Below are 9,315 nucleotides of genomic sequence, written 5' to 3' on the forward strand. Positions count from 1 at the left end.
GCGATAGGAGACTGTAGTAGTAGGGAAGAACGAAGGGGACTGTGGCTGTGACACAGGAAATAATGACAGAGAGACACAAGGAGGTAGACAAAGAGGTGAGCCAAATGAGAGAGAGAGAGAAAGAGCAACTGGGAGAGAATGGGTATGAGCGACGTAGAGGGTTCAACTAGTGGGTGTGAGTGAGTTACAGTTATGGGAGCTTGTGGGAGTTTGAGGTGCGCTGCATGTTAAACAAAGCCTGAACATGTTGGCGTGCCACTAGTTTTGGGAAGATTTATGAAAGTGTTGAAGATAGAACGAGGCAGCTGGTATCCAACTTTTCAGTCAGTCGGTCTCGCGGTTCTAGGCGCTCAGTCCGGAACCGCGCGACTGCTACGGTCGCAGGTTCGAATCCTGCCTCGGGCATGGATGTGTGTGATGTCCTTAGGTTAGTTAGGTGTAAGTAGTTTTAAGTTCTAGGGGACTGATGACCACAGATGTTAAGTCCCATAGTGCTCAGAGCCATTTGAACCATTTTTCAGTCAGTCTTTTAAATAAACGTGAACATATTCGTATTTTATGAGTTCCGATAGGAGAATTTTTGGGCTGGTTCATTATGTTCTGTCAATTTAAACGTTTGCTATAACCACCACTGTGACCGATCGCTCCTGTAAAGAAACGATGACTAGAGTTTAGGCCTGGACTACAGGCAGAGGGAACAAAGGCTGGCCACCCCAACTACCCACAACTAGTAAATAAAATGGCGTGGCGTTTTCATTAAGCTACAGCGGATAACATGGCAAATTTTCTGACTGACGTATCGAAAGAATTTTTGCGTTTAGAGCTGCTGTATTACGACGCCGACTTTCTTTTTCCAAATAGAACTAAGTACTTTTTTCTAAGGTATTGGGAAATCTTTGAAGATGCGTTACACTCGATCAAACAATAAAAAATTAATTGGTCACAAGCGACTGCTGGCAGTCAGGAGATTAGGTCCAACGAACATCTATCCTATCGTTCCAAATGTAAATAAACACGTAATGCAGGTATCGTTAGTGTTTGTCATGTGAAATGATCAATATGCTGACGTCATGCATGAAGTGATTACAGGCCAACAAAATACAGTTTTCATTATTGTTTTGTCTTATGGCTGCACAGGGCAGTGTTACAAGCTACTACGTGTGTTTGGGAGACGTCTGTGTTTCCTTATTGACCTGACGACGGTACATATAAGAATCCAGCCCCTACAAATGTTAAGACTGTGTCCGAGATACTGACTTCATTTGCACTGAGATTGCAGCCGTGTGCAGTCGCAGCTGGAACTTAACACGTCGGAAAAGATCCCAGAGTTACGTACATTGTACTGTCCCGGAATATTCGAGTAACGTGACCCAACGCACTGATAGGTTTGGTGTCGGTTCTAGATCAAGTAATGTTGGCTGGTATGAAGTGCTACTATATGCCACTCGGATATGCAGACAATTAAGTGACGTAATCATTTGACGAGGAATGACGGTTTTTCTATTCATGCGTTGCCGAAGCTCCGAAAATTGCGAAGTTGCTTGTAGAAGATATCAATCAGTTTGAAGCACGAAGCACTCCATGTGATGATCTCTAATCGTGGAAAAATTTTCCACTCGAGATTAATATCAGTTTCACGTTGGAACATCACCCACAAGACAACTGCTCACCATCCACAGACGAATGGCTACACAGAACACTTTAATCAGACGTTGACAGGGAAGTTCTTGATGTATGTTGATGTCCCCAAAGAGACTGGCGTACAATATTGCCCCTTCGTGACATTCGCAAATTACACGGAGAAACAAGATACTACATGCTTCAGTTCTTTCTGCTCCACGTCCGTGAGATCTAAACGACGATGAAAACACTGTTTCCGTTTCAACTGGACGATAGTCTGCTTAACTACGTCTAACATCTCATCAGCAGGAATGAAGAAACAAGACAGCTGGCTCGCTTACAGACTCTAGATGCCCACGAGAACGATCGAGAGCGCCTTAACGCCAAGCAGACGCCAGTGGCTTGCTATGGATTTTTACAGCTGTACTGAAAGTGAGACTATTGGAAAAGTTACTGAAGCTCTTCTTTGGGACATACCGTATCCTTCGTCGCTTGACATGTAAGAAGGCGAGAATTACGACAATTCATCACGAAGTCAAAGCGTAGGGACGTCGTCCATTCCCTCTGCATGAAGCCCTACTACAAAGATGAAACTCAAATCAACGATGGGTGCTTCTCAGTTAAGGGAACTGTTGACCCGCTGGATAGTGTTGAAACGTGGATGGGAGGAGCTGCCTTAGATGCTCATAACATAGAGGATGAGGCAACACGACTAGAACGTGAGAATCCGCAAGCGCTGCCATACAGAGAACCACTGACGAAATCTAGGAACAGAGTGTTGTAGTCGGCTCCAATGCGAATTTCTGAAACAGAAGGTCGCAGTTTCTGCACGAGAGGGAGTAATGCTTCTCGCTGTTCAACAAGCAGTATGATGGAGCGGGCCGCGTCGTTGGATGGCGTGCTGCTGGTCCCCAGTTCAAATGTGCACACCACCAGTTGTCTGCTATTTATTTGTTTCTGGAAGTGTCTCGAAATTTCTTGTGTTTGTAATGTTTGTATCTTCTGGAATATTCGATGTTTGTGTAAATAGCAGCACTGTCCGTCCAGAAGTGCAGTTGTGTTCTGTCTGTATTTTGTTGTTGTATAGATTTAAGTGTCAGGAAGTCGTTTTTGAAACTATTTGTATGGAGTGTAGCTATGTATGGAAGTGAAACATGGACAATGAATACTTTGGACAAGAAGAAAATAGAAACTTTCGAAATATGGTGCTACAGAAGAATGCTGAAGATTAGATGGGTAGAACACATAACTGATGAGGAGGTATTGAATAGAATTGGGGAGGAGTTTGTGGCACAACTTGACAAGAAGAAGGGACCTGTTGGTAGGACATGTTCTGAGGCATCAAGGGATCACAAATTTAACATTGGAGGGCAGGGTGGAGGGTATAAATAGTAGAGGGAGACCAAGAGATGAATAAGCAGATTCAGAAGGATGTAGGTTGCAGTAGGTACTGGGAGATGAAGAAGCTTGCACAGGACAGAGTAGCATGGAGAGCTGCATCAAACCAGTCTCAGGACTGGAGACCACAACAACGCCGGCCTTGGTGGCCGAGCGGTTCTAGGCGCTTCGGTCTGGAACCACGCGACCGCTACCGTCGCAGGTTCGAATCCTGCCTCGGGCATGGATGTGTGTGATGTTCTTAGGTTAGTTAGGTTTAAGTAGTTCTAAGTTCAAGGGGACTGATGACCTCAGATGTTAAGTCCCATAGTGCTCACTGGATTGCCAGATTAGAATTCAGTTGTCATTTGTTTTTATATTCCAGAATGAATTTTTCACTCTGTAGCGGAGTGTGATCTGATATGAAACTTCATGGAAAATAAAATTTGTGTGCGGGACTGAGATACATATTCGGGACCTTTGCCTTGCGCAGGCAAGTATCCTATCGTCTGAGCTACCCAAGCACGACTCACCACTCCTCCTCACAGCTGTACTTCCGCTGGTACGTTATCTCCCACATTCCGAACTTTTATTTTTATATTGTTCAGCAGATTTGAAAATGGGGCAACACCGTCCGAAACCGATCAGTCTGAAGTAATAAGAACAATCAGCAGACGGAAAATAAGTCTATGTTTTTACTCATCCCGGGTATAACTTCGGTGGCCAGCTGCAAGATTTTTACGTAGGTAAAAACCAGTACCAGAATAGGTAATATGTACAGATTCGAACGATGATTCTGACGTTAGTACCCTGATAGTCATGACTAAACCACAGGTCGAAATGCGAGCCACGTATAGTAACTTAAGTCTACTGGAGGCGCAAGAAACTATGACCTTTCTGTGACTGACACGTACCGCCGGATAGGGACTGCATTATCTCAAGTGTTAACTCTCTCCTTTTTTGTGATCGTTTTTCCCCATTATCGTTATGGTTCCCAAGAACGTTTCTTCTAATCTTGAACAACATACAATGCCTTTGTTAACAAAATAGTTTTCAGGTTTATTGTACGTTTAGTTCTAAGATTTCTGTAACTATTGGAAAATAAGTTAAAAACTTATAAAGCTCTCAGTTTCATTTTACATGTTGTGCAGCTCATTACCCGCCGTAGACACAAGACGGCGGGCAATAAATTGAATGGAGCAAAAGGAAAAGAAAAAAGAAAAAGGGAACGGGAACTTCACGTGATACCACAAAGCGCGATGATGATTCCTTTCGGTGCATCTTTTCGGAGAGAATGGAATCCACATTCCAAAAAATTCGGTAACCACCAAATTACTACAATATTGGCACGGATGGGAGCTGTCACAGCGATCATGGATGTGTCTAACATATTTGAAAAGTCTTTGCTAGGAATGATGACACAGACATGTCAGTCTCAGATTTGAGTATTTACCGGCTTCCCTCTATCCACGTAGTGTATTCGTCAGCAGTGTTAGGGTTAACTGACAGTTTCCTGTGTAAAATGCATCTTCTGACTCAGCCAACACAAATAAATGAGTTGAAGCCATCAGGCTGTGAGTCACGGCGTGCTGCCCGCTGCCTCAGGCAGTTGCCACAGAGTCGCCTGCTTACCTCCTTGAACTTGGGTTTGCGGTGTGATGTAACTACGAAATGACTCAAGTCGAACTCTAGAAAAACAAAGCGGAAAGCTGTGCTCGATAATTTAGCGACGGAAGCCAGAGGGAATTTTTCCAGCTCGTGAGAAATCATCAAAGAAGGTCCATTAAGTCTAATTTAACGTACCCTGCTGTTTTTCACGTTTGCAAAATATATTTCGTTTAATGCAATATAAAAAGAATTTATTCTTATTGCAGGTAACGAATACTGATAAGGTAGACATACTGTAGCAGAGAAATGGTTATTAATTTGTTTTAAAGGATTAATGAGTCGTTTACTGCAAATGGTATCTCTCGTACTTAAAAAAAAAAAACAGCCATACCAAAGATATCAATATCTCGACTACTATAATTTTCCAAAATTTTCGAGAAAGTGGTGTGTTACAAAATAGTATACCTTCTGAGCCACAATAATGTCTGCAGTAAATCACTATTTGGATTTCAGACGAGTTGCAAAACTGAGAAAGCCATTTACACGTTTACTCACCATTCACTCAGTGGATCACAATATTCTTCTATATAAACAGAAGTACTATGGAACTGATGATATAGCCAATCCATATGTGATGTCTTACATAACCAAAATGATGTTTTTAAAAATTCAACGAGACTAAACAGAGGAAATTCCACTAGACTCTATCTTATACCAACTATTGATTCTCACGTGGACGATCTTTTGTCTAAAATAGAAAATGCCTGAGTTGATTATTTTTACATACAATATCAGTATTGTAATCAGTCCATAACTAAATACAGCAACAATTGAAATGGCAAATAAAGTTCTTAAAATTGTTATTGAGAGATTTTATGCAAATGGTCTTATTCTCAGATTAAAAAAGACACTACATATTCAGTTACACTCGCCAGATACTACATCTATCATAGGTATAACACATGTGGAGGTAATAATAGATAGCGGAGAAACTTTAACATTTTTGCGTGTCCATATTGATGAGTATTTAAACTGGGAAAAACACATTTTGGAACTATTACAACATTGTTCAGCCACATCTGCGCTTCAGATCATTGTAAATCTTGGGGAGAGTAGATCAGCAAGTTAACACATTTTAAGTATTTTCATTCTATATTGTCCTATAGAATAATGTTGTGGGGTAGCTACTCTAAGATAGTCATAATTGCTGAAAAAAAGTGCTGTCAGACTAATATGTGGTGCTCACCCACGTTAATCTTGTGGAGTCCTGTTTAGGCACAACCCTACTGCTGCTTCACACTACAGATATTCCCTCATTAAATTTGCTGTAAATAATCCATAGAAGTTCGAACGGAACGGTGGTGCACATAATTGCAATACCATAAGGAAAAAGTCATTCATTACTCGACATTAACATATTAAGCAAAAAAAGGGGTACACAATAAAGCAACCAAAATTTGTTATCTCTTTGCCAATGATATAAAATGTGTAGCAGACAGCAAATTTTAATTTGAATGCAAACAGTAAAACTTCTCCTACATAACTCCTTTTACTCCGTAGCAGAGTTTCTATTTTTGTGATGTATGAAAAGTAGTGTGCAGCAATTACTAATTCACATCAGTATTTGAAAAAGAAAAAAGTTTGTTAACGGTCAGTATGTGAATGTGTAATACGAGTGTCACATTACGATTGATTGTACAAATGAACCATGTGTAAGGTGGGCAAGTCATTTTGATTTTTGTAAATTATTGTTGGGCACATCAGAGGGAGAGCAAGTTATGTCACTGTTAAACAGTCTTTGGTCTTGTTATGGCGCAAAATCAAGTGGCTCTGAGCACTATGGGACTTAACATCTGAGGTCATCAGTCCCTACAACTTAGAACTACTTAAACCTAACTAACCTAAGGACAACACACACATCTATGCCCCAGGCAGGATTCGAACCTGCGACCGTAGCGGTCGCAGGTTCCAGACTGAAGCGCCTAGAACCGCTCGGCCACTTCGGCCGGCTGTTATGGCACAGTCTTTGCCTCTGCGCGGTATGACAAATTGACACAGTCTTAATTGAAGTGTGTTAAGAGAGAGAAGAAGTCTGAGGTAAGACTGCTGCACTGCGCAGCTAGTTTGTCGGAATGATTATTGTCGGCTAGTTAACCTTGTTCACTTGCTCAGAGCTGAGAGAAAGACCACCCCACTTCATTGAGTCATGCATTAACATATCAACTGATTATGCTGTCTGGTTTTTATAGAAATTCTCTGTTCACATTGTACCCTTTTTAAATCATTGTTCACTTTTGTTAAGGATAGTATTGTCAGATGAATGTTACGTGCGAAGATCACGTGAAGTTCTATTTTTGAATAGATACTTCATTCAAAAATTGTTGTCTTGGAATGATTACTCTCCCCATCCCACTGTTTAAAGGAGATTTATCATTACGCATTATCACATTGTACCAAGTGGTACGCAAAAGTTTGGATACTGTTTGGAAATTTTATTTAAAAATGGAAAGCTAGCCGGTGCCTGCTTGCTGTTGTGCTTTCGAGAAATCTGCAACAATGTTGACAAGACGCGAGGTAAGTGGAAATTTTTAGTAGGGCCAGATAACTGTTTTACTTCAGTTGTACATTTAATATAAGACAAGTTGCATTCAGATCAGTTACCGTTCAGCTGAAATTAAGTTGTTTTTAGTCAAAGGTTAGCATACAAATGAAAGTTGGACTACAGTTTTATGGCTACATGGTTTTTGGTAAAAATGTAGACCTTTTATAGAGTTATAGAGTGGTGGGTAGATTTGGACCAAATTTCATACAGAAACACGTAGTGGGGAACTTACACATGAAACACGAAACTAACTAAGTAACTCTATATCGCATGATGGTGCATAAGATTTAGAACATAACAGCGCGGTAATTAATAAGACAGAATTTTCATAGATTTTGGATTTTAGATTTTTTTTCTATCATAATTCTAATTGGTCTGAAGCGGTCCACCACTCTTTCCTCTCCTGTTTCAGAGTCTCCCTTTCAGTGTAGCACTTGCACCCAAAGTATTCAACTATGTAACGTAAACTGCTCAAAAAATCTTCCATTATCCCCCATTACTTGCATAGACTGCATTTTTGATTGGAATCCTCTTACTCAGAACTGGTTTAATCACAGGGCACCACTAGAAATAGAATTGTGTAGCAAAGGTAAAAGAAAACAAATTCCGAATGCAGTTTGGCTGAGCACCCTGTCTCCATTCTTGAACATGTCAACGGGGTGCACTGTCCAGGCTGTGAACATGTCTTGAAATGCCACATGAAACTGAGCCGTGCACGGATTCTCACTCTACGGCAAGAATGGTTGTCAGAACGGGAAGTTGGCCTAACTGACGTACACCACAACGTCGTTATTCGAACATTCAGCTACTGTCATTAATCGCAATACACTGAATATCTTGACAGTAGTGGTAGCCCGCGTTTAACAGTATCAGTTGATGACGGCGGCTAAAAATAGCTCTATGTCCTTGAAGAGAAAGCAGCAGACCTGCACGCTGCACTTTTGGAGGCAACGGGGAGGTCTGTGTCGACAGACAGCACGCAACCGTCTGCACACGATCAGTTTGGTCTCTAGGCGTCCATTACAAAGGACAGTACAGATCCTCTGACACGGTAGTGCGCGATGGAGATGAGCAACAAAAGACTTGGAACGGAATCTGCATCAGTGTTGTATGATTCTCTTTACCAACGAGTGCACCATTTGCCTGACCCCTGATTATCGTTGGAGAAGTACAAGGTGTATGAAATAGAATCATCCAATTTGGCATATCTATATTTTTGAAACGAATAAACATATAAATGAAATGTGTGTGGAATCTTATTGGACTTAACTGCTAAGGTCATCAGTCCGTAAGATTACACACTACTTAACCTAAATTATCCTAAGGACAAACACACACACACACCCATGCCCGAGGGAGGACTCGAACCTCCGCCGGGACCAGCCGCACAGTCCATGACTGCAGCACCTAAGACCGCTCGGCTAATCCCGCGCGGCCGTATACAATGGATTTTGTTATTTGATGAACGGGTAACTTAAAAAGTTTTTTTTTCATTCGTGTTCAATATACCTCCCTTGAGATGAATGGCATATGTCGGTGCGGTATTCAAGTTGTTCCCATTCTGTAGCAAGCATGTCTTGAGTTACAGCTTCCACAGCTGCTGTTACGCGATGTGTTACTGCTGGTAATGTAGGCACATAAACAGAATCTTTTATAGACACCTGCAAGAAATAATCACATACAGTCAGGTCCGGTGACCCTGGAGACCAGTAATGTAAGGTTGAATAATTTGGTTCAGTGCGACCGATCCATCATTCAGTAATACTTTGATTTAGAAATTACCGCACTTCCAGATGGCAGTGTGGCGGTGCCCATCCTTTTTGTAAATGAAGTCCTTCGAACAGTCTCCAACTGTGGGAACAGAAACTTCTAAAGCGTATCGAGATATGTGCTTCCTCTAACAGTGTTCTCGGTAAAGAGTTTGCTTTTCATGTGAAACTGCAGAAAACACATTAAATTTTGGAGAGACCCTGTTATGTTCTAAAACTTCATGTGGTTGTTTCATATACCCTATACTCTCACATTACGACTGTTCACCTTTCCATTTAAATAGAATGTTGGCTTGTCACTAAACACTAAGTGTTTAAGAACACTGCCATCCTCCATCT

The sequence above is a fragment of the Schistocerca americana genome, chromosome 4, assembly GCF_021461395.2.
Source record: "Schistocerca americana isolate TAMUIC-IGC-003095 chromosome 4, iqSchAmer2.1, whole genome shotgun sequence".
In the NCBI taxonomy this organism is placed as follows: Eukaryota; Metazoa; Arthropoda; class Insecta; order Orthoptera; family Acrididae; genus Schistocerca; species Schistocerca americana.